General features: G+C 41.5%; 1 protein-coding gene across 1 annotated transcript in view; it reads right to left on the bottom strand.

The window, feature by feature from the left end:
• Positions 1-4,480, bottom strand: part of KCNB2 (potassium voltage-gated channel subfamily B member 2) — a 258,851-nt gene extending 254,371 nt beyond the window's left edge. Inside the window, exon 1 of the mRNA XM_066578577.1 lies at positions 4,302-4,480. The gene's annotated coding sequence lies outside the window, so the exon portion shown is untranslated. The remainder of the gene's footprint in view (positions 1-4,301) is intronic.
• Between the last annotated feature and the right edge of the window lie 21,618 nt (positions 4,481-26,098).

Genomic DNA, 26,098 nt, shown 5'->3' with positions numbered 1-26,098 from the left:
TCTGCTCTGATGGCACTTTTTCTTTCAAGTATGTTCCGTGAATATTGGATTAGATATTGTTATATGTTCATATATGGAGTCTACTGAAGACTATATAATCAACAGACTCTAGCACATCAATGTCCATTTCAGATATTTCCCATTCATTTCAACTACCACAAAATGTCCATTCTCGGAAGGTGAAATCCTTCATTTTCATTCTGCGGCAACTTAATGTCAAATTTGTTATTGCTAGACTTTCAAAACTAGGTAGTCTTGGTCTGGACAACCTACATCAGCACTTCTTACCAAGCGAAGCATCTCCTATGGGAAAGAGAGCTGCTACATCCAATCTTCATTATATTCTACATTTTTACCAACATCAGCCTATCATGCACTGTTAAGCAACAGCATGAAACTGATATCTAGAGGTCAACACGTAAATGGACACACATTTTCCATGCAACACTTTGCTATGCTGGAAGACAAAAAGAGTTGAGCGCCAAAAGACATGATGCGAGGGTCATACATCTGTCTTCAGCATGTACTAGTATCACTTTGGTTCGGTTGCCTAAATGATTATTTTTGTGTTCTAATTCCAGTTTTTACAATTTATGTAATATTTTAGATGGAAAAGGAATTTATTTTCTTGACCGAAGGGAACATAATAAACATGACTTGGCATGGTAACATATTATGTATTTATATGTAAACATGTACATATTTTGAAACAGTATAGTCAATTCCTTCTAATTCATCATAAATGATATCTGATGGGCACTGGATTATTAGATATTCTGGAGCGGAGAACCTGCAAGAAAGTGGCGTGAATTAAGAAGTACGGGTAAGCCACTATCACATCTGCTAATATCACTTTATTTTTTTTTATTTGATGAACTTCTTAATTGCTTAGATCTGCTAAGTCTTATTTCTCTAGTCTTGTGAAATTCTCAAACAATTGCAGGTTTATCAGACCTTCTAGATTATGGATGGTGAATTAAAAGAATGGTATTCTTGTTTACAGGTAATGACATAGAATGTAGAAAATAACACGAAAAAGGCTGTCCTTTTACAAAGATGGACTCACGGAAGTCCATGCAAAGCCTATCAGGCCTGAGAAGAGGGGGTACCCAGTATATGTTTACATCTTTGTCTTCCCTATTCGTGATGAGACCCTCCATAAACATTAAAGGCTGAGCAAACAAAAGAGGGAAAATCAATCTAAGGGTACGTTCTTTCACACTTGGAGTATTTGCTGCAGGCTATTTCCTCAGTGGAAAACCGGCAGCAAATTGTCCGCAAATGGTGCATACTTTGTTGCCACGGATTTTGCCGCTGATCCACCGCAAGTTTTAACCCTATTTCAAAGGTTGAAAAACGCAACATAAATAGATATGCAGATAAAGAATCTCTGCTTTTTTCAAAAACAATGTAAATTTGGTGTTAACCCACCCCCTCCCATTAGGAGATTTGAAATCTCCTTCACATGGTCTGTACTGTAATTGCTGCAGAATTCCCACAAAGAAATCCATTGCGGAATTTTCACCCCATGTATGAAAACATCCTAAGTGTCTCACCTACTGCACCTTCCTTCCTACAAGTGATCAATATGGGGGTTAAATTCTTGGCTCTCTTCTCCGAGAATGGGGAGGAGGCATTGACCAGCAGAAGATAGGGATTATATTTCGTACACCTAAACTTCATAAAAAGGTCACAAGGTAAGAAAGTAGTTTACAAAATCCATTTTATCACCATGAACAATACACAAAAGTATATACAAAGTGGTCCACAATGTAAACATAGATGGTTGATATAACATATAAAAAACCATGATGTCTTGGTGTCCATCAATGGTTTCATTGCTAACTTTTTCCATTCTTGGTCACCGGCTAGGCCTAATGTCTACATCTGTTTTACAATTCCATATAGCATTCTTTATCGTAAGTTACTCTCCATTCCACTCCTGACCCAACTTGGCGACCTAAGCCAAACCACATCCAACAGAGAAGAAGAATCTAAAATGTTATTATACAATGGGCAGTTTTGTTTCATTGTTGTTGAATTAATCCAAACAAACAACTTCAAAAAGTAGACATACAATAATGGCTGCTTTACTTATTTAAATGGCCTAATAATATCAAAGTCTGCTTTCATCTAAATCAACTCAAATTCTCTATCTTCCGGCCACCTGTATCAAATACTTATTATACCAAATGTAAATAGTACTTGTATTCTGTGTACTTCTAACCTCTCACACACATGTAGCAGAGTTCAACAAGGTATTCACCTCTTTGGGATTGTACTAAGATAACTCAATGCGATAATATATTACATCTAACCTGTAGCACTATGTAAAACCAGTGCTACACAATGATTGAAATACCTTGTATTTACCTTATGTCTGCTTGACAAAGAAGGCCCTATAAGGCTGAAATGTGCCTGGCTGTGCTTTTTTAAAGAATGAGATAAATAAAGACTACATTTTATTTTTGGATTCCTCTGGTCTCTTAGACTTTTCTCCACGTATTACTATCAATAGTGGTCTGGTGAAAAGACCATGCAGACTAGTACGGATGACCGAGTGGTACACAAGAAAGAAATTTCCTTTCTTATCTGTGGCACTATGTAAAACCAGAGAGAACTCATCAGGATATCACAATGAGTTATATCAAATGTCAAACTCAATTGAACTATATTTGGTGCATATCAAACCTTCTGCGTCGCCAACACTTTATTCAAATTTGACGTAAAATGTAAATCTGCAAACACAATGGTTATAAAGACTAAAAACAACATGTTTTTAGTGATTTTTAGATTAATGACTATTTTTTTTTCACATGAGCAAACAATCATGGCATGTCTCTAGATAAAGCCTACAAAGCTGAATAAATGGATCTCTGATAGCATTAAATTGCTATAGGCGCCTGTAGTGTCTGGTCACCCTTGGTTACAGATCATCAATGTTCTCTGCACGATGACAATTTATAGTAACGATATGAATGACTGGAGATATCCACCTTGGGATGAAGGTCACAACCTGACTATGACCATAATACCACAGATGCTCTTTCAATGGGTTTTTACCTGTTCCGGTAGATTAGATGCCTTATTGGCCTTGGGAATGTTGCTAAGCAATATAGGCCTATTGTTTAATGAAGAAATGATAGATTTCACCATTAACTTACACAAAGCCGCATGCTTATAAAACTTTTTTTTAGACCAGTACATTTTGTACTGGCGTATTTTTTTTCACAAGCTCTGCCAGCTCCTTAGCAGCACCGGATAGGATTATTATTGATTGAAATCATCTCTCCTTTAGACTTCTTTTTTCGTCTTACATTTTAGTATTGAACTTTCATTACTGGTAATTTACAGAGGATCCACCCTTTCACTTAGCCTGAACATCATGAGAGAACAAACTATTAAAAGACGTTCATTGTATAACCTCAACAAAACGACAGCTTCTTCAAGATTAAATGTTACATAACTTGATTTGCCTGGATTACGGCGAACAAAATTGTGGACCCCCCCTCTACATACTGTACATTTATACATATGTACATTATAGATTAGGACACACAGAACATGCTCTCATCAGTGGTTCATTAATAAAACAGTTTCATGTTTTACACTACTGGATGGCAGCTTAATCTGGATGAAGGATAACTAAATCCTATACTGAGTATAGTGCACTGGGATTGAAACAGTTAAATGATAGGACACAGACTAGAATGGCAACAGTGTGTATACATTGTATACAAAATAATAAAACAATAGCAAACAATAAACACAACAAATACAATAATGCTAAAACAAATAGTACAAGTAATGGAAATCATAAACACAGATGACCACAAGTGAACAGATCCAGGTGTTCCTCCATACACTGTCATGTGAGAGGTGTGTATATATATATATATATATATATATATATATATATATATATACACACACACATATATATATATATATGTATATAGATATATATATATATTGCACAGAAACATATACTGCCCTTTCGTACTATACACCTAGACGTCCTTCAAGTCACTCAACTTGGGGCCATTTAGACCCATGAGTGCAGTTAACTACAAGTGGCCGGATCAAGGTGTTCCTCCATAAACCAGTCATGTGTTTACTCTATATCTCAAAGAAAAACACACACTGCTATTTCGCACTATACTTCTAAATGACCCTCAAGTCACTCAACTTGGTGCCATTTGGTCCTATGTTGTTATCGGCCTCCTTAAAAACTAAGCACAGACGATTCACCCCTTTAGAGATGACTTTAGAGTTAGAGGAGAAATGCTGCATGTACTTACCTTGCTTAAAGTGGATTAAAGACAAGCTGACCGGCTCCAGGAAGGTTGGGTTCATGTCTTAACCAGAGCTTGTTAGATGTTCTCCAGGAGAAGACACTTCACACTGAGCTGGGGCAATGGTGTTTTGTCCCATGTCTTGCTTGTTGGACCTATCCTACAAGTCTAGCGAGGGACGGTGGCTGTAGAGAGTGCCATGAAGCTTAAAGTCTTGAGATTCAGTGCATCCTCCTCCAGAGATAATGATGATGATGGTGGTGATGGTGATGATGAGCTGCTCAGTGCTGCAGCTGTGGATGGATTGTGGAATGGAAGAGCAGGCAGCTCAGCACAGCTTGGAGACAGTGAACTGCAGAGACATAGTCACACACATTCACACCATCACACACTCACTGTACAGCAGGCAGGCAGGCAGGCAGGCACACAAGCACAAGGGATGGACCGGCCTGGATCTCCCACAATCTGGCTCAGAGGATCTAGAGGTGAAAGCTAATTGGATTGAGCTCTGCATCACCAAGGACAGCAGCAACAGATCGGCAAGTGCTCCTCACCAAAGCCAAGAAATCCCGAGGAGAACAAGCACAGGGAGGAGAGGAGGGGGCCGGGGGAATCCTATTCTGAGCACAGCTTTAACCCTTTCCTCCTTTAACCCTTGCACTGATGCAGCCTTCTAGCTTAAAGAAGCAGTGTGCACTTAGAAAAAAAAAAAGAGCCGCTAATTAAAAAAAAAGTGCCGTTAATAGCATTCAAAGACTGGAAGGATGTGAGATAAAGTAGGCTGGATGGTGGCAGACATATTTCTGGACTTGATGCTTGTTACATCTTAGCAGTCAGGTTTTCAACAGCCCATAAGAGATTATGTGCACAGCAAATATAGATAGGATAGACTTCAGATTTATGGTCTCTTCAATATCAGCCCTGTGCTGTCAATCACTCTTTACCTGTCTGCATCAGCTTAACCCACTGTGTGCCATGGAGGGAAGCACAGAAGCACAGTGACAAATACACCTAAATGTTTTTGAATGCATCCATTTTCAGAAAGCCATCTATGAAAAACACAGTTTATTCTTAATAATAATAGAAGAAGAATTTCAATAATTCACAACTTCCTATTCTAATTTCTTTCCATCGCAGTATCCAAAACACTTTGCATATTGTAAGCTGTCTATTTATGACCACAAAAGCAGCTGACATTGTTAGAGAGAGAGAGAAGAGAGAAAGGAGAGAGAAAGCAGATCTCCAGTACAGTACAGCTGCTTCTCTACCCTACAGGGTTAAATTATATTTGCCTTTTTATAGCTATGTGCTTCGTTGTTATGGTTCCCCAGAGTACGACAGGAAACGTCCCTGTGAACGCTTAGGGCTGGCATATAGGGGACGCGAGTGACAGCCATGGCGGTGAGCTTGTTGTTCATCTATAAATATGGATGGGTCACACAACACACACAACACACACGTTGCCTGAGCCGCTAGAACACTCACGCTACTTATGCGAAATATGGAGAGTCAGTAATACAATACCATCCCCAGAAGACAGCAGCACATCCTCAGGCTGTGTCTGATACACAGCTAATTGTTTAAATGCCTTAGAAGACTCAATCTAGTCATTCCACCGCTCTTGTCTTATTTAATGCACCTTGCGCTGACCAATGTAGGCCCTTAAAGGTGCATTTTCTTTTTACCCCTCCTGGATTGATGAGCCAGGGTCAATGTAGCAAAATGATGAAAATTGTAAATACAGTATCACAGTATCATAACGATACAATGTCAGTGGAAGTTGTTTCTTTTAGCATTGGCACTACATTCGTGCCTAATCCCAAGACAATTGTAAACACTCCTAATCATGGATACTACAGTACTAGGTTACTTAAACTGTATATACATCTGCCCTTGTTATCAACCCTCCTGTATAGAAAATTGTAATTTTTCACAATGGAATTCAATGATACAAACTATGCATACACAATCATTTTACGGCACCATATATGATATTTCTCTGCACAAGACTGATCGCTTTCGCATTTCACAGGTGTTGATTTAGCATTAACGTGCTTGTTGTCCTTTACATGGAACACAATGGCTTTGTAAATGGGCCTTAATCCTTTGTTTCGTAAAGTATAACACAGCTGGATATATATAATAATATATCACATAAGGTACAATGCATAGCTGTATGAATACGATTATATATCACATAGGGTAGGTTGGAAGGGTGCAAGACCCCAGGTAGAGGGGAGTATTTTTATATGTTGGTTATTTACAATATAAAGGTCATATGTAGGGATACGCATATGAGAGCGCTGAAAATAAGCTTAGTTTTCTGGCGGTGTGAGCGCGTTATTGATTTGCAGGAGGAAGAAGAGGAGGAAAAAAAAAAAGACAACATGTGTCATAAGTGATGACACAGTGGATGAGGCTCTGCTGCTTCACTGCTAATCAGTCTGGGAGGAGGAGGAGGAGGAGGAATCCCGGTGTTAAGGTTGCTAGGAAAACCCCACTGGCTCACTGTACTGTATGAGAGCGTGTGCAGCAGCCATTTATCAAGGAAGGGATATCTCTTCAGCACCAGGCTATAGCCAGTGTATCCCTACCTTCCTGCGTCACAGTATATCAGCTGCTCCCTGCTCTTATATCATATTTGTTATTGTAGCTGCTGTGTACATTAATATTGCATGGCTGTGTTTATAGAAGCACATCATTGGTGGATGCAATTTTTTATGCAGTCAGTGCCAGTGGCTTCTGAGAGTGTGGCTATTAACCATTGCCGCTGTCTGTAAGTGAATCATAAAATGAGTCCATGCTGAAAAATAGACAAGAAAGGGTGCCTTAATGTGATACAACACCCAAACCTGGGTTCAAATGGGAAGTGGAATTCCGGAGAGAGTTCCCTTAGGTGCACAGCTGTCCGTGAGTCAGGTGTCTCCATGTGTATCCAAACAAATACAGGAAAAGCCAGCTCCTAAATAAAGGGGGTCTTCTTCTTTATTTTAATATGTATAAAAAAATACATAAAAAGCTTAGCACAAACACAATGCCCATGCATACGCGTTTCGGGGTGGAAATGCCCATTGTTCAGTGAAACACATATATGGGGGAATGGTGTTTGCACTGACAATTTTATGCAATTTTTTGATAGGTATTGGAATAAAGAAGAATCCCTTTTTAAGGAGCTGGCCTTTCCTACATTTGTTTGAAAAATGGACACAAGATACTTAAGATAAATCAGGATTTGTTGGGGAGACATGTAGTAGCTGGCTGAGTTGGACAGGCACACTAACAACTTTGTTATGTATAGCAATCCTCTGGTTTTGAGATAAAGTTCTGTCTCAGAACCGGAGGTGAGAGGGGTATATTACCTGCAGTTATTCTTCTTCCTCATCTCAGCTATTCAAGATGGCCAATGCAGTCTTCAGATGGCCTTATCCCCACAGTGCATTGGTAGAGAGGCATACCATATCTCCTAAACCAAACCCCTCTTTACTCTGCCTGATAACATGCTCCCTGACCTACTGACTGCAATCCCTGCTAGCTGCAAGCAACTGATCCCTCCAGTCTTACCGATTCAGCCACTGTATAGCATCCCTCACTCTCCAACTCGCCATACTGTGCACATCTCCTGCCCTTTACCTTCTGCATCACCCCATTATCTGTAGTATGTAAGCTCGTTGGAGCAGGCCCCTCCCCCCTATTGTCTCCATCAATTGATTACTATGTAACCGTGGGTTTGTTTCTGTTCCGTAAAACAATATAAAGTGTGTATGGCTCACCTACTCAAGCAGTGTCCCAGCTGTATGCGAGGAGAGGTTGGAACTCTGACCTGGTAATGCGCTAGCTCCAAGCGGTGTTAAAAGCATAAGGAAAAGAGAACCAAAACCAGCGCTGTTGAGAAAGGCTATTTGTTTAACCGAAACACGTTCAGCGTGATGTCTGTCCATTTTTTAACCTTGGAATAATAAACAGGAAGTTTTGGTTGAAGAAGTCGACTTGTTTTTGGATCTCTTTTCCTTATGCTTTGTTTGTGTTCCCCCTGTTTTGTAAGCGCTGCGGAATATGTTGGCACTATACAAATAAAGATTATTATTATTAGTGTTAGATTACTAATGCACTATATCTGCTCTCTGATTGACCAAAGCTGCTCATGTGATTACAATGGCCAATCAGAGAGCAGTGCACTGTGTGAATTAGATAGTTAGAAAACTGCTACAACCATCTTGGATGTCCAAAACGGCTCCCGGAAGTAGTGAATTGCAGAGGTGGAATAGAAAAACAACTGAAGGTAATATATCATAAAATCCTAGAATGGTAGAGTTGGAAGGGACCTCCAGGGTCATCTGGTCCAACCCCCTGCTCAGTGCAGGCTTCACTAAATAATACCAGAGAGATGTATCTCCAGCATTTGTTTGAACACTTCCACTGAAGGAGAACTCACCACCTCCCGTGGTAACCTATTCCACTCATTGATCCCCCTCACTGTTTAATATCTAATTTGTGTCTTCTCCTTTTCAGTTTCCTCCCATTGCTTCTAGTCTTTCCTTGTGCAGATGAGAATAGGGCTGATCCCTCTACACTGTGACAGCCCTTCAGATATTTGTAGACCGCTATTAAGTCTCCTCTCAGCCTTCTTTTCTGCAAGCTAAACATTTCCAGATTCCTTAACCGTTCTGCATAGGACATGATTTGCAGACCGCTCATCATCTTGGTAACTCTTCTCTGAATTTGCTCCAGTTTGTCTATGTCTTTTTTTAAAGTGGGGTGCCCAGAACTGGACACAGTATTCCAGATGAGGTCTGACTAAAGAAGAGTAGAGGGGGATAATTATCTCACGTGATCTAGACTCTATGCCTCTGTTAATACATCCCAAAATTATGTTTACCTTTTTTGCTGCTGCATCACATTGTTGACTCATGTTCAGTCTATGATCTATTAGTATACAAAAGTCTTTTTCACATGTGCTGCTGCTTAGCCCAATTCCTACCATTCTGTATGTGCTTTTTTCCTTTTTCTTGCCTAGAAATAGGACCTTGCATTTCTCCTTGTTAAATACCATTCTGTTAGTCGTTGCCCACTGTGCAAGCTTCTCTAGATCTTTTTGAATACTCTCTCTCTTTCCTAGTGTTAGCTATCCCTCCTAGCTTTGTGTCGTCGGCACATTTGATCAGTTTCCCATCAATTCCCTCTTCCAGATCATTGATAAAAATGTTGAACACCACTGGGCCTAGGACAGAGCCTTGGGGTACCCCACTTGATACATTCTTCCAATTGGATGTGCAGCCATTTATGACCACTCTACGAGTACGATCACTCAGCCAGTTGTGAATCCACCTAACAGTTGCCTTGTCAATCCCATATTTGGTAATTTGTTCAATAAGTATGATATGAGATACTTTGTCAAATGCTTTTCATTTCCCTGATCAACTCAGTAGGTGATTCTGTCATACAAGGAAATTGGATTTGTCGGGCATGACTTGTTACAAACGCATGCTGGCTCAGATGCAGATTTTCTTAATTACTGTGGATGTTGTTGCATTTTAAGTTTTATTAGTATGCATTAGTACTTTTGTATGCAGTTTGCTAGTTGGTGGGGAAGCCCAAGATGTCAGCCAGTGTGGCCCACTTTAGAGATACAGGGCAACCCGCTGTTATATAAGCCAGGGTTGATATCCTGTATGGTGGGTCACCATCCATCTATGGCTGGCATCTTTGGTATCGTTCACATGTGCAGGCTATTAGTATATGCAGTCACTCCTCCCCAATCTGGGCTGGGTTGGGTGGGTGACTGCATATCAGCCTGCCAAGAACAAGCTGCTCCTCCACATTATTGTCTGGCTGACTGCATATCTCCAGGGCTTACGGCCATTGCACCTGCCCTACGGCGATTGTGCCAGTGGCGATTGTGCCTGCCTAATGGCGATCGTGCCTATGGCGACCGTGTCTGCTTTGCAGACCTTCAGGTATTGTATTTTTGGCTTTTTCTGTGAATAATGTTTTTGGTTTTTTTCCCCTCACCTCTGTGATTTCATTTTAAGTTTTGGAGTGCATTCTGTGGAATATCTTGCGGAATTTTGTTGCATTTTTTTTCCTGCAGACTTTAATTACAAAATGATATCTCCTGTAGGTTATAAATCCGCAACAACAATTCTGCAACACGACCTTAATTCCATAGCAGAAAGCGTTTCCTCTGCAGAATTTAATCTTGCGGTTTTCAAGTAAAACATGCAGATTTTACCAGATGCAGAATTCAAGCTCCATAGGGATAACGTTGTGATGCAGAAATGTCCGCACGTCCTTATTCCATCCTGTGTAATAGGTCCCTCAGGGGCACATGTGTATGCCTTCTAACTGCATGGTTTGTATGGAGTGGGCCTGGGAGCTGATACTGCTCCATACACAGTGGGACAGCTAACACCCAACCACAACAGCCACAATCAGCCTCGATTGGAGTTTGGGGTCAATGCATTTCCACCTATTAAGATGGGCCTATGGCCTATCTTAATAGAATGTGGGCAACAATACCGTATACTGCAGTACATGGTATACAAGGTAATGCAGTACATGGTATAAGCCAGTGTTCCCCAACTCCAGTCCTCAGGGACCACTAACAGGCCATGTTTTCAGGATTTCCTCAGTAGTGCACAGGTGATGCAATTATTGTCGGCGCCTCAGACATTGCCACAGCTGTTCTTACTATAGGAGATCCTGAAAACATGACCTGTTGGTGGTCCTTGAGGACTGGAGTTGGGGACCCCTTGTATAAGCAACCAAATGATCACAATTTCAAATCCCCTATGAGGACTAAAAAATGTAAAAATAAGTGTAAAAAATGTTTGTTATGGTAATAAAGGATATTCGAAGTTTAACCCCCATTTCCCATAGTTATAAAAAAAAAAATAACACATTTGGTACCGCCATGTCCAAAAAAATCTGGTCTCTCATAATAACATATTATTTGTCTTGCACGTTGAATGTTGTCAGAAAACTAAACATATTCAGAATTGTGCTTTTTTTGGTCACCCTCTCTCCAAGAAAAGTTTTATAAAAAGCTGTCCAAAAGTTGTATGTACCCAAAATGGTACTTATAGAAGTCACAGGTCATACCGCAAATAACAAGCCTTCACAAAGCCCCATCAATGGAAAGATAAGAAAATTATGGCGGTAAGAGGATAGCAACAGAAAATAATTTTATTTTAAGATAGTATAGAAAAAAAATGAAATAAATTTTTTTATCGTAATCGTACTGACCCACAGAATATTTTTGATGCAGTCTGTATACTGTTACCTCCAAAGATGGCGGAATTGCATTTTTTAAATTTCATTCCACCTAGAAAGATTCAAAAGTTTTTCAGTACATTAAATAGTAACATTGAAAAATAAGGGCTTTGTCCTTAGGTCTAGTTTCACACAGGCAATCGCGATTTTGCAGCGAGAACATTATTTCCCTTGAATTCTCTATTTTCTTTCCCTCTATGGACTCAGGGGTTCTAAGGTTGATTTTTTATGAGCTTAGGGGCCAGCACGTCAGTGGGCCTGGTTTGCCATTGATTTATTGTGCAAGTATAGACTATTAAGGTTGTACCCATCAGACACATAGCAGTTGTCATTGTTGTTTCTAACTCCTAGGTTATTGTCGCGGTCTTGTGAGACCACCTATTTGTTGTGCTTCTCTTTCTATTAGGCCTCATTCACACGAGCGTATTTTTTTTGCGTGCCTATATGTGCAGAAAAAACTGCTGCTCATATGAGCTGAAAACGCGTGAACGGGCAAAGTTTGCGCATGAAACTTTGCCTGTTCACTAGAGCAATTGCTCCAGGAAGGTCCCCTCATCACTGAACACTGTGACAGTGCTGTTACAGTGTTCAGCAATGACGGGACTGCAGCGGGGATGAAAGAAGCTGTGGCCAATGCCATTCCATTACTTTCAATGGGGCCGGTGCTGCTGCCACCCCATTGAAGAAAATGGGATGAAGGCAAATCCTGCAGTGATGATTTTTGAGGAAGGGCTTGAAATATAAGCCCATTGTTAACTCACCTAGAAGCACTTTCCGTCTCTTCTTCTCGTCCCCGGCAGTCTTCTTCTGTATTCTGGTGCCCAGGGATTAAAAAATCCCTGCCTCCAGAAGGCGCTACCTCTTGTTGGCTGAGTTCTGTGACCAATCAGATGCAGCGCTCAGCTGTCATTCAATGGCTGAGCACTGTCTCTGTTTGGTCACAGTGCTCAGCCAGAGGCAGCGCTTTCTGAAAGTGGGGATTTTTCAGTACCATGCTGCCAGAATACAGAAGACGACTGCCGGGGACAAGGAGTGGAGCCGAACAGTGTTTCTATGCGAGTTAATGTTTTTTTTTTTCTACAGCTAAGGATGGCTTTCAGAGAAGGACTTATATTTAAAGCCCTTCCCCAAAAATCATCGCTGCAGGGGCTGCCTTCATCCCATTGCTTTTCATAGAATCATAGAATGGTAGAGTTGGAAGAGACCTCCAGGGTCATCGGGTCCAACCCCCTGATCAGTGCAGGATTCACTAAATCATCCTAGACAGATATTTGTCCAGCCTTCGTTTGAACACTTCCATTGAAGGAGAACTCACCAATTCTGGACACCGGTGCTCAGGAAAGATGTCACAGTGCTTGAGGGGGTTCAAAGAAGAGCGACTAAACTAATACATGGAATGACGGGACTGGAATACCCAGAGAGGCTGTCCAAATTGGGACTATTTACTCTAGAAAAAAGAAGGTTAAGAGGCGACCAAATAACCATGTATAAGTACATGAGGGGACAACACATGGATCTCTCCCGCGATCTGTTTACACCCAGGACCACGACGGTAACAAGAGGACATCCGCTACGATTAGAGGAAAGTAGGTTTCATCACCAACACAGAAAGGGGTTCTTTACTGTAAGAGCAGTTAGACTGTGGAACACTCTACCGGAGGAAGTGGTGATGGCAAAATCCATGGAGAAGTTTAAAAGGGGACTTGATGTCTTTCTGGAGAAGGATATTACAGGATATAAATTTTAGTTTAAGTGTCAATGCTGGTATATAGGCAGGTAGGAACTAGATGGACAATGTCTTCATTCGGCCTTACATACTATGTTACTATGTTACTATGTTACCTCCCATGGTAACCTGTTCCACTCATTGATCACCCTCACTGTCTAATATTTAATCTGTGTCTCCTCCCTTTCAGTTTCATCCCATTGCTTCTAGTCTGTCCTTGTACAAATGAGAATAGGGCTGATCCCTCTGCACTGTGACAACCCTTCAGATATTTGTGGACAGCTATTAAGTCTCCTCTCATCCTTCTTTTTTGCAAGCTAAACATTCCCAGATCCTTTAACCGTTCTTCATAACCGTTCTTCTGTATTATTTGCAGACCACTTTTAATGGGGTGATGGCAGTGCCTACTCCATTAAAAGCAATGGGATGGCATTGCGCTCATCTGCCACAGCTGTGACAGCTGTGGCAGGGATTCTTTCATCGCCGCTGCAGTCCCCTCATCACTGAACACTGTGACAGGGCTGTCACAGTGTTGAGTGTAAAGGTCACCCCTTCCCCCTCCTTCGGGGATTAATGAAACTCTCCCGGAGTCCCTTCATCCCCACGGGGACTAAGCAGTTAACAGCGGGACATTTAAAAGGTGCTTCTGCCCAGAAACACCTTTTAAATGTCCTGCTGTAAGCAGTGGGGAAGCTATTCCCTGCGCAGGAATTTGCATTAACTTCTTCTCCCATAGGAGTCAATGGAAACTCCTACAAAATGTGCACCTATGTCCTATCTGTTTTAGATGTCAGCTGTTTTGCGCTTCAAATGCATATGAACGCTTCCATAGGAACCCATTGGCTCTTTTAGAAGCGTGCATTATGCGCATGCAAAACATATGCTTGTCTGAATGTGGCCTTAGGCCTCAGTCAGACGACCGTTTTTTGCCATGATTTGCGGATCGCATGAGGTATGCGCATCCGCAAATCGCGTGACCGGGGCCATGATTTAATGAATGGGTGAGTGAGAGCTGCCTCTGATTGGTGAGGGCTGTGACCAATCAGAGGCAGCCCATTCAGCAGACGAGGATTTTAAATCCCCAGCTGCTGAATACTACACAGAGCAGTTCAGGAGAACTGCCGGCCGGCCGCGGCTGAACTCCGGCTGCAAGGACAAGTTGAGTATATATATATTTTTTATTTTTACACATTTTTGGATGGTTTTCAGGGAAGGGCTTATATTTTTAAGCCCTTCCCGAAAATTCATGCCGCGCTCGCCGGCAGCCCACTGCTTTCAATGGAGCCGGCTGTATTGAATTCAATGGGCGAACATCGTTCTTCTCTGCCACAGCTGTTACAGCAGTGGCAGAGGAGAATAATCTTTATAGTATATGTTCTCAATAGGGGCGGCGCTGCTGCCACCGGCCCCATTGACTGCATATATAGAACACAAGGAATCGCAGAACGCAGATAGGCGCGATCTACTATTTGTCGTGTCCTATAATTTATCGCATATCCGCATAAAAAGCAGACATGTGACCGATCCCATTGCGAAGCAAGGGTTCTATATATGTGCAGATCGCATGCGCATCCGCAAATCGCGGCAAAAAACGGTCATCTGACCGAGGCCCTACTGTGTAAAAACTGCACAAAAGTTCTAATAAAAACATATATAAACATAAAAAAGAAGGCTCCATAGGAAAAATGGGAGAGAAAAAAAGCACATCGCAGAAAGATAGAGAAAGCTGCGATTTTTTGTTCTCTCTAGATCGCCTTAGTAAAAACATCACTAATGGGAAGAAAACCATTCTAAATCATCGGTTTCATAATCTGCTGACAATTGCATTAGGTGAAAATCTCGCAATTTTCTCGCCCACGTGAAACCACCCTAAGGGGTTAATCATGTAGAGACTGTTATCAATCTGCTGTTATCGTTGTGGCAGCAAGTGTTTAATTTCCCTGCAGCACCGCTATAGGGAAGCTGATCTCTTCCCATTGAAATAAACTGTCTATTCTTGTAAAACCCAGCAGCGGCAGGTGATCGAGAAACGCTCTTTGTAGCCACCCTCGGCTGAGGCTAGAAGCTCTTCACTAATTATCATCATGTTATCTATCCCCAGTATCCCTCATAACAGTAACCTGCATATTCAGTACCACCCGAAAGGGCTACTTGGCAGCACTTGGTGAACTGCAATCTATCAAGTCATAGGAAAACCTTCCCACATACTGTATAAAGGCCTCGGCTGAAATTAAAGCTCCCCCGGGCTGCCTAAAGTGTCACATTCCCTTTTTATTACATAGATGATTGTCTCAGGTAATTTATTTAATACTGTATTGCTAAAGGGGTTTCAGTTCTGCTTCTTTGATACATAGATTGCTTCTTCCTATGCACCAATTTGTAAAATACACCCATTTCTGCAGGACAAAGCTGCCATTGGGAGAGCGAACTGAAGAACAACTTTTATAGCCTCATTCTAAAGATTATATCGAGAAATTCAATAAAGAACCATATTTTTATTGGGAAGCGATGGATAGGTGGAAATTCCCCAAGCTGTCCTGTATGGATATAAATAACGTGATTTATAGAACTGTCAAGTGAGTATTTAATGAAGCCCCCCCCCCCCTTCCTTGGTAGGAGTTGTAGCCTAGAGTCTGTGTGGATAGGTTTCTATCTGTTATACACATATGGATACTGCAAATTAGAGGAGTACTGTGACTAAACTACTATTTTCAAGCCTGCTACAGATTCTTAATTGGATTGGGAAATTCAATTTGAACTTCAATTTGGCCAGGCCATTATGGTGGGGATTTGTGTTTTAGAATTGTTCGCTTATGTCTTATTGGAAAATAAATAAAAGTTGCAATTCTCATGAAGAGTGCAGCAGGTTTTCTTCCAGGATTTCTGTCTATTTTGTTTTTTATTTGACCCTCTGAACCTCTCTAGAGCAGGGTCATTTCCAGCACTGGGCATCTACGGCCCATGCCCCCAATCTTTGGTGTGGTGCCCCAGATGGCCGTCACATTTCAAAGCAAACGCCACATTCAATTGTATCCACAAACCCAGGTCATGGATATAATTAAATACTACAAAAGTTCCCTCCCTGACAAGTCATTCACTGTAGTAGGCCACAGGCCAATTTAGACTTGTGGCTACATGATGTCAGAGCTGCGCACATGCTGGCACAGGTAGTGTGATGACGTGACATCGTGTTGCCTATGCCAAGTCCATTGTCTGATACATGAGCCGCTTCACTCAACAAGGCAACAGGCTTAGATGAATGTTGGGAATAATTATTTTTGCAGGCACAAGGTGGGAAAAGGAAAATTGTTATGTTATGTGTGCTGCTGGAATCTGTTGTTCTAGGCTTCCTAGCAGCACAGCTCCACAGGAGGTGGAGGGTTAATTGATTGAGCTGGCTGGGTGTGGTACTTCCTGCTAGCCAATCTCTTGGGTCTGTGCTCACATATAAACCCAGCTCCTGGTCAGTCTGTGTCTAGAGTTCAAGGTGAGCAGTCATGAATCCTTGTCTGTTGAAGTTTGCAGTGTGATCTGGCTCATGTCCGTTTGTATGTTTAAATTCTGTCAGTTTTGTGTTAGCTTGCTGTGTGACCTGCAAATTGTGTTGTGTCCTGTTGCAGCGTGCTGTGTGAACTGTGTCCGGTTCTGCTGGACTCCTGGTTAGTGTAGGGACTAGCAGTATAACCAGGAGCCGTGAAGTGGCCCGCTAGCTTCCACATATTGTACAACATGTCAACTAATACCTGGTATTTATATTCAGCTTCTTATCTGTTACTAGTGGTTGCATTTTGTATGCCGTGTATCCTTTTGTACAGTCCCTGTTATGTGTCATGTGAATGCATCCTGTTCTGGTGCGTGGCTCCTAGGATCAGCTAGGGCCCAGATCCGAAGACCGCTGGGCTGCCCTTATTGGGGCAATGTCCCTGCTTAGGTAGGGCCACTCTCATTCGTCCTTGTAGCACAGGGTCAGTTGCTTGAAAACCGTGTGAAACCCTGTGTGTTCCGTCCTCCTTTGGACACGATCGTGTCAAAAGGATGACGGAACACACAGGGTTTCGTACGCCAGCTCAATCAATTAACCCTCCACCTCCTGTGGAGCTGTGCTGCTAGGAAGCCTAGAACAACAGATTCCAGCAGCACACGTAACATGTTACTGTACAGGGGCACTATTACTTTGGGGCGGAAGAAGGTACTGTACTACTGCTTTGTTGGGCACACAAAAGCATTTAAACTTTGTGGGGATGCAAATGAGAATTTCTACTTTGGGGGCACAAAAGGGGTGTCAGTTTTTGCTTTATTACCTTGTTAAGGACCCAAAGAGGGATTATTAGTTTGAGAGTACAAAGGGTAATTATTAAAAGTGGGGGGCACAAAGGGGTTTATATTATGTTGGGCACAAGCAGGAGACCACTATTACTTTCAGGGGGCACAAAGGGGATATTATTATTGTGTGGGGGCGCAAAGGAGGTCACTATTACTGTGGTGCAAAAAAACAAGGCATTGTACAGTGTGCAGGGACTATTATTTTGTGGGGCACACCAGGGGACCCTAATACTATGCAGAGCACAAAGCAGAACACTATTGCTGCATAGAGAACAGTAAGAGGGGATCTGCAGTAGCATCAGGATGGGGAGTTTATGTGTACAGAAGAGCTGTGGTTATAAGAATCATCCTACTGGTCTGGGGCAGATGGACATGACAAAGTAAAGCGAATGGCTAAAATCAGCTTAAGACATTCCCTATGAGTCAGTGGGCTTAACTATACTGTAATAATGCTCCCTTTGTGCCCCACAGCAACAGTGCCATGTTATAACATTTGTAGACATGCTGTTTGCAGTATATCTATTAGGGGGTGGGAGCACAAAACATTTTTCTTGGGGCATGTGTCTATGATATTTTAAGACCTTTGCAACACCCCTTTTCTAGGGCCTGCTAAAGAAAAAAATATATCCATTGCATGGTGATGCCACCATAATGGGAATAGTGTATCCCTGATTCTGTGCAGTATTCCCTTTAACCAAATATATCCTGCTTTTTCCTAACCAAACATTGCTACAGTATCTCAATGAACCATTTTTCACTTGATTTCAAAGTTTTCCACATGTATTTTGGAATCTTGTCACTGGGATGTGATATGAGTGAGTGGCTGTCCCTTTGCCACTGTCTGCTGCACTACATCATGTGTACAGTCTCTTCTATCAACCAGGGGACTTGTAACTCCAGCAGAATTGTCATAGTTCTCTTGATGTCCTCTCGTACAAATGACCTCCTTACACATCCTTAAAAAAGTCATCCATTGTTTCATTAGAACATCAAGACAACTTCTTCCCATAAGCCTCCATCTTCACGGCCAACCAATTTTCAGCTTCTAGTTTACAGGTTTGCTCCACACCTGATTATATCTCCTTTCTAGAACATCTGCTTTCATGGTTGTGCCAAACTGACTGCTATAATCCTGATATCGCAAAAAAAATGTCTTTAGCTTATGACATTGTTGATCTCTTTCTGTAGTTCCTAAGGTATATGGGAATGCAACGCTCTGTCCATGGTGCTGAAAAGCCATTCGTCAAAAGAGAATTTAAAGGGTCTTCTCAGCTTCAGTGTGAATTCCACTTAAAGTCCCATTGAATGGGCAGTGCGAATAGATGAATTTACAATTTTGCACAACATCATACTCAACACAATGTATCCAGCTATTTATCACAGGACTACTGGTCAGCTGACTGAATTATCGTAACTATTGAGTTATCACATTGCAGAAATGTTGCAACCCCAAATACTTAAAGTCAATATATACTAAATCTTCTAATAGTTCAGTCTTTGACAGCTGACAGCCTTTGGCAATTGCTGCGATCACAGTTAGTAGATACCAATTTGGATGTCACAGTCAAAGGCAGGGCTTAATAGGCAACTGAAAATAATTATATAATGAAATACTGAAATATTGCAGTATATAGCACAAGCGATCAATTGATCGCAAGTTCAAGTTCCCTATGGGGCCTGAAAAAATCTATTAAAAGTCAAAAAAAAAATTGAAAGCTAAAAAAAATAAAAATATTAAAAAAGTTTAGATGGCACAACTGCATTCTTTTTTCCATTTCACCCCATTTAGAATTTTTTCAAAAGTTTTTCATTACATTATACACCTCGTTCCGCACAAACAAGCATTATGGCTCTTGGAGGGTTGGGATGAACAAAACAAAAATATAAAGGGGTCAGTCACTTGGAATATTGAATTTCATAGATCCTAGATGAGTTGAAAATGCATGACAGCAGACATACAGCCTGCCAATGGACCCTAAGAATAAAGCTATTTGTAGACCAGAGACTATATAAATTCAATGTTTCTCTGTCTTTTTATCTAAAAAGGTCATATACATCAAGAGTCTCGCTATTATTGAGGCGGACCATGCAGCTACTATAGGGCTCTTGGTTGGTTCCATCCCCTCTTCTGATGAGTAGCGATAACCTGTGCAAGATTCAGTTTTCTAGAGGAACTTCATTGGTAACTATGCATGGAAAGAACAAAAACTCTAATGAGGGGCCATTATAAGTTAGCTATGGACCCCCCTCTGTTCTATGTACACTACTCGAGTATATTCATTCTCCTGCTTTTAGTTTCATGTTGGTCATATTATACATTCGCAGTGGCCCTACCTAGAGATTTTGCACCCTGGGTGTTTCCCAATGTAATGGCTGAGCTGGTCATGACTTCACTGCTACTTGAATACTTCTTTGTGATATTTCACACTACAAAAGGCAATTATTTTTAGCTGTAAATGTTGAATTTGCACATTCCCTACTTACAAATAGACTTCACTTGTGGTAAGTAACAAAAGTGTTAACATGACTTGAAAGTCAATTTCTTCTACCTGCAATTCTATCTTAAAGACGCAGCAGGTGTCTCAGGCAGCCAGCCCTGGGGCTAATTCTATCTTTTGCAACTCGTCGTTTTCTAGCAGTAGATTCCCCCCTAACACTGTCTGCCGTCAGCCTTCCTCAAGCACAACTAAGGATGTGACAGGCTGTCATCTCCCATTCTTTTAGAATCAGCACACACAGCGCTGCTTCTTAGGCATCCTACGGCTTTCTGCTTTTTGTGGACTACAGCACTCAGCATGCTTGGTATCTTCGGCTGGGTCACTCCAATGAACAATTGTTTGTCGGAAAACCAAACATCTAATTGGTGTCCTGATGGCAATGGTGATGTATACATTCGTTATTTTTTCAATATATATATATATATTTTATATTTGGAAAGTTCGCGTTATTTTCAATTCATGTCCAGAGGTGCTTGAAAGTTTGTGAAACCTTTGGAATTTTCCATATTTCTGCTTATATTTGACCTAAAACTACATCAGATTTTCACCCAAGTCCTGAGAGTAGATAAAGAGAACCAAGTCAAAGAAATGAGTCAAAAATATTACGTTGGTCATTTATTTATTGAGGAGAGTAATCTAATATCACATGTCTGAGAGTGGCAAAAGTATGTGAACCTTTAAGATTAGCAAATATTAGTGGACAACAAAATTGCACTTTTTCCTTTCTCAAAATAGTTAAACTCCCCTAATTTTGGGTTGAGAAACACAAATATGATGTTAGATTTTGCTTATTAGCTCTGGTTTTTAAGATATACTCATCTCAAATCAAAATACTAAAACTACACTTTGAAGTTCTTTCTTTTCTCAAAATAACTAAACTTCCCTAATTTTGGGTTGAGGACAATGAATGTGACATTAGATTTTGTTTAGTCAGCCTAACTCTGGTTTATAGATACACTGACTTCAAATAAAGCGGCTTAATCACGTGAACAGATTCTCTTTGCTAGTCGCTTGTACTCCTTCTCGGGGGCGTCTCTTGTCACTGTCCATCAGTAGTCCACCAGCACAGAAGCTTCCATTTTCCCTGATACCTTTGTTCCATTTTCAACTTATCCTGATGGAATCGCTCTCCATGCTCGTCACTCACGGCACCGCAGTTGTCAGGGAAGAAGGTGTCCAGGTGAGAAGGTAGGAAATGGATTTTGAGTGACTTGTTGCAACCTAATCAATGGCACTTTTCTAGAAGTTTATTCACAATCTCAATGTAGTTGTCAACTCTTCGATTTCCCAGGCAACCGTGCGCAACATCTTTAATCCGTTAAGGACATGGCCTATTTTGGAGTTGAGGACGCAACAATTATTGGGGGATTTTTATCCCCACTTTTCAAAAGCCATAACTTTTTTATTTTTTCATCGACATGGCTGTATGAGGGTTTGTTTTTTTGTGGCAAACTGTAGTTTATTGGTTCCTTTTTTGGGTGCAAATGATGTATTGTAAAACTTTTATACATTTTTTTATGATCTCAGGTAGAGATGAGCGAACGTACTCGGATAAGCACTACTCGTCCGAGTAATGTGCTTTATCCGAGTACCGCTGTGCTCGTGCTCAAAGATTCGGGGCGCTCCGCTGCTGACAGGTGAGTCGGAGCGGGGAGCGGGGCAGAGCGGGCGGGAGAGAAGGAGAGAAAGATCTCCCCTCCGTTCCTCCCCGCTCTCCCCTGCAGCTCCCCGCTCCGCAGCGCGTCCCGAACCTTTCAGCACGAGCGGGGAGGTACTCGGATAAGGCACATTACTCGGACGAGTAGTGCCTATCCGAGTACGTTCGCTCATCTCTAATCTCAGGGAGATAAAACACTTTACAGCATTAATCATGCAGCATAAATGACACAATACATTTTTTTTCTGCGGGTCGTATGATTACAACAATACCATTTTTTTAGGTTTTTCTACTTTTTTGCAATAAAAACCCTTTTTTGGAAATTATTTGTTTTTCTAAATTGCTGTATTTAAAGTCTTATAACTTTTTTATTTTTCCATGGATGGAGCTCTGTGGGATCTTGTTTTTTGTTTAACGAGCTGTAATTTTTATGGGTACCATTTTGGGTACGTAAGACATTGATGAATGGCTGAGCAGTGCCTATGATTGGCTGAACGCAGTGACTAATCACATGCAGTGCTCAGCTGTCATTCAATGGGTGAGCGCTGCCTGTGATTGGCTGAGTGCTCAGCCAATCAGACCAGCGCTTTCTGGTGGCGGGGATTTTTCAATCCCTGGCCTCCAGAAGACAGAAGATGACTGTCAGGGCCAGAGAGAAGAAACGGATTGTTCTTCTAGGTGAGTAAATTTTTTTTTTTTTACTTTTATTTACAGCTAGGGCTGATTTTCAGGAAAGGGCTTATATTTTGCCTGCAACCCACTGCTTTTATTGGGGCCGCATCAGCGCCTGCCCCAGTGAAAGCAATGGGATAGCATTGCGGACTTCTGCCACAGCTGTGACAGCTGTTGCAGAAGATTCCTTTATCCCTGGAGCCCCATTGAAAACAATGAGCAATATAAACTACTGATGCCTTACCCTTATGATAGACAATCAATAACAGATCTTCAGAGGTCTGCATTCTAGGACCCCTGCTGATTAACTGTTCGCTGGGCCAGTGTATTCATGCACTGAGCTGATTTCTGTAGGAAGCAGTCAGCTTTGTTCTTACCGCAGTGGCCAGAATTGGTATTACATACAAATCAATGGGAACTTTTGAATGTAATACCTAGTCAGGCCACTGCAGTGAGAACAGAGCTGTCTGCTTCCTGCAGAAATCAGCTCAGTGGACATCAACAATGGTCTGGCAAACAGCTGATCAGGTGCGAGATCTACTATTAATGACCTGTTTACAACTGGACAACCCCTTTAAAGTATTCTGATTTGTTTTAGGCTTCATGCACATGGAAGAGCCCCTTTACTGAATAACGTAAGGCACCCGATGTGCCACTGTACGGTGCTCTGTGGGGCTGTGTTTTATGGAATAAATCTCTTCTAGATGTTCCATAACCTGGCACCTGATGAAGCAATACACCATTTTTTGCTGTATGAAATTAGAGGCATGAAAGCATACAAAGGTACTTAGAGTTTATACAGAACTGAAATACATCCATGTACGGGTGATCATAATTAAACTAGAGGTATTCAGAGGTCTCTAGCAAAAAAAACTGTGCAGGAGAACCCAATACAAGTTGGTATGTATACTCAGTAGAGTATGGGGTTTAGATTTCTTGAGCAAAAGAATAGTACCAGTTGTTGCCACCGAAGGAATATGCGGCGCTGTTGAATCATATCACTATGTCACAATTAATGACTAAGAACCATCCATTGTGGTTTGGGCCAAGATTAACTTTACTGTACGATGGCTCAGTGATTTGTCATGTTGGAAAAGCCTGTAGATATGGTTCAGTGTGCGCACATGTTTGATGAAAATGTTAATACCTCAGTGATAATAAAGTTTAACCAGTATGTTTAGGCAATGAGAGAGAGAGTCATAGCACTGCAGTTATACTAAACCATTCTGGATAAGATTGCTGGAATCCTTTTACCAGCTCCTTTATATATGACATACCATTCATGTACAGCAACAAATATTCCCCTAGTGGCAACATTTGGTACTATTTTTTTTTTTGCTTTGAGAACTGTAAACCCTATACCCCACTGAGTATACACACCAACTTTTATTGGGTTCTGCCCCATAGTTGTTTTATTTTGCTAGAAACCTCTAAACACCTACTTGGTTTAATTATGATCACCCTGTGATATGAACCCTTAAAGGGGCTGTTTCTTGAATCAGAAGGCAGTATAGTGAACAGCTGATTGTGGAGGATTCAGCTTGTCTAACCCTGGACATTACTGATTATCACCAATGGAAGCTGCATCTGGTCCAGATATTTTCCTGCATTGGTTGCTGCATGGGGAATATTGTACATGGTGGTGTTACATTTGTACAGGGTGCAAGTGCAGCCCCCCTCATGGACATTACCAACACTTCAGATCAAGATGTATTTAATGACTAGAATAGACCAATATCAACTTATACCAGCAGAACGTGGGGAACACAAAATAGGGCAAATAAGGAAATAGAAATACGAGGATGGGAACACTATTTCTAACCAACTTTGCTGTGGCAGACCCTGCCTAGACGGTGGGGGATCGCCAAATGCAGGTTGCCCCAAGTCAGGAACCTAGGGGGCCTCATCTGTCCCTAGATAGAAGATAGGGAAGATGTTTTATGCAGAAGGAAAGAGCAATGCATGTAACACAGTATTTGGTAGAAGTGAATAAGTCCCACACAGAATAAATAGCCACAGGTACTTAGATGACGGGAGTTTACTGCTTATCAAATACCTCAGACAGGACAATAACCAGCGCCCTTGTTGAGGCGGGCCCAGAATAAATACACTTTCATTATGGCCAAAACACCTCCCTGTTGGTCAGTTAGTCCATGCACCACAGGAGATTTTGTAGTAGGTATGTGTAAAAAGGAACAATACACAGTGAGGCATTTTTGACAACATCCTAGGGGCCTTCATCGGCACCAAGCACCAAATGACAGGGCGCATGTGCCATAGGCAGAGTCATGTGGGCTGAGAACAATGCCATGATGTCACCCCAGCTCTATTTCCTGATCGCGGTTGACACTATTGAAATGAATGGCCAACCATGTATTGTATGATGGTCTGCGTACACCAAAGTGGAAGCCAATTTTGCAGTACATATTTCCATTGTAATACTTTGAGGCAGGTTTAGAGTAGGAGTGGATATCAATATGTCCTTATAAAGTATATGGACTGGGGTTATTGTCCTGCAACTACACCTTTAATTGTAATTTCTTTGCAGTAGTTTGATGAGGTATAGAGTGGAAAGAGATATCTGGTTAACATGTAATAACCAAATCAGCACATTATGAGATGAACTAAAAGTGTTTTGTAGAACTCTAGCCGTACTATATAATGCTTTATTGAGGCTTCTCTCCTACTTTTCACATGATTAATGGAGCATTTTGGAATATAAATTGGATTTCTTACTAACTAGTTTAAAAACTGCACGGTTAGCAGTAAGAACTTTTTTTTTTATATAAGGGAACAAGTGTAGATGTAAAAAGTAAACTGAGTGGATCCTGTAACAGCCTGAAAGTGAAGAACAGTGAAGAAGTCAATGTCTTAGAAGTTAATCTGCCCATTTTATTTATAAGGACATAGTACTTTAACTAGACTAGATCTGCGCTATTGAGTTATTGGGATCTTTTGTCAACTTTTAGTTGTGGCCTTAAAGTGCAGCTAAAACAGCACTTAGATTAGTAAACTGTCCTCGCTATTTACAGTTACCAATTTAATTTTATTACTGAGTACATGCATGTACAGTAAATCCTTCTGATGTAATGACCGCTTCTAGAGATGAGCGAGAACCAAAATGCTCGGGTGCTCGTCGCTCGTGTCGAACTTTTCGTAATGCTTGAGAGCTCGATTCGAGTAACGAACGCCATTGACTCGAGCATCTTTGTATGGGACCGATGCTCCGCATAGGTGATGACTTGTCAAACACCAGAAAACATCAGAAAGTCATTGAAACACCACAGAAGCGCATAGCGAAGGGCAGGGGCAGCATGCAGGGCTGCATCTGAGGCTCCCAGGTCCCACTATTAAAGGGGTTGTCTCGCGAAAGCAAGTGGGGTTAAGCACTTCTGTATGGCCATATTAATGCACTTTGTAATATACATCGTGCATTAAATATGAGCCATACAGAAGTTATTCACTTACCTTCCCTGCGCTGGCGTCCCCGTCTCCATGGCTCTGTCTAACTTCAGCGTCTAATCGCCCGATTAGACGCGCTTGCGCAGAAGGGTCTTCTGCCTTCGGCTCGGTCCGGCACGAGCGGCGTTCTGGCTCCACCCCCTTCTACGCGTCATCACGTAGCTCCGCCCCATCACGTGTGCCGATTCCAGCCTCC

The sequence above is a fragment of the Eleutherodactylus coqui genome, chromosome 9 (genome assembly GCF_035609145.1).
Source record: "Eleutherodactylus coqui strain aEleCoq1 chromosome 9, aEleCoq1.hap1, whole genome shotgun sequence".
NCBI lineage: Eukaryota > Metazoa > Chordata > Amphibia > Anura > Eleutherodactylidae > Eleutherodactylus > Eleutherodactylus coqui.
This window is presented reverse-complemented; position numbering and strand designations above follow the sequence as displayed.